Source organism: Ictalurus furcatus, chromosome 2 (assembly GCF_023375685.1).
Source record: "Ictalurus furcatus strain D&B chromosome 2, Billie_1.0, whole genome shotgun sequence".
NCBI lineage: Eukaryota > Metazoa > Chordata > Actinopteri > Siluriformes > Ictaluridae > Ictalurus > Ictalurus furcatus.
Genome location: NC_071256.1, coordinates 35,855,730 through 35,856,819, shown reverse-complemented (window position 1 = coordinate 35,856,819; position 1,090 = coordinate 35,855,730).

The following is a 1,090-nucleotide window of genomic DNA, read 5'->3' as shown; positions in this document are numbered from 1 at the left end:
TGTGGCAAGCAGCTTCCTGAAAGCCTTCATTTTCTTCTTTCAGCCACAAAAAAAAAAACAACAACCCAACAACATCAACAACTCGTGTGAATGCACAAAAGAACACGTTATACTGTATAAAGTTTTAACTTTTTAAGAACTTTTCTTTAACACGTAGGGACGTCTTTAAAAACACATGCGTGAGCTCGCAGACGCCTACGATCCCTACGGCATCCCTCCAACACAGTTTTGCGTCCACGGATGGCCGTGGCATCGTCAGGATTCGGACTCTTGATTTCCCGATGAGAACGTGGGCACTTTTCTGTTTCAGAAATATAGGATTTACTTGTAGCTCCTCGCACCTCTGGAGTCCGGGGTTTAAATCCTGTCTCCGCCCTGTGTGCGTGGAGTTTGCATGTTCCCCCCGTGCTTTGGGGGTTTCCTCCGGGTACTCCAGTTTCCTCCTACAGTCCAAAGACATGCGTTGTACGCTGACTGGCGTTTCCAAAACGTCCGTAGTGTGTGAATGTGTGTGCGATTGTACTGTCCTGCGATGCGAGGCGTTCCCCGTCTTGTGCCCCAAGCTCCCTGGAATAGGCTCCAGGCTTCCCTGGAAAGGTACGGAAAATGTATGGATGGATGGATGGATGGATGATTTACTTGTTTAATTAATTACTTAATTACCTGACTTGGTGGTTCCACCAAAAATGTTATTACCACCAAAAATGGTAAATGGTCTGCACTTATATATTCTCATTCACACACACCAATGGTAGCAGAGCTGCCACGCAAGGCGCTAACTTGCCATCGGGAGCAACTTTGGGTTCAGTGTCTCGCCCAAGGACACTTCGACATGTGGAGTCACGTGGGCCGGGAATCGAACCACCGACCCTACGATTAGTGGACAACCCGCTCTACCACCTGAGCCTCAGCTGCACAATAGAAAAAGACACCTACATGTCTACCTTCTGGATTATAAACATCCAGATTTCATCAAAATTGGTCTGTGAGGAGTTTCGCATGTTTACAATGTTCACGTGGGAATCCTGCAGGTTCTTCCGGTTTCCGCCCACCTCCCAAAAACATGCTGGTAGATAGATTGGCTGTGCTA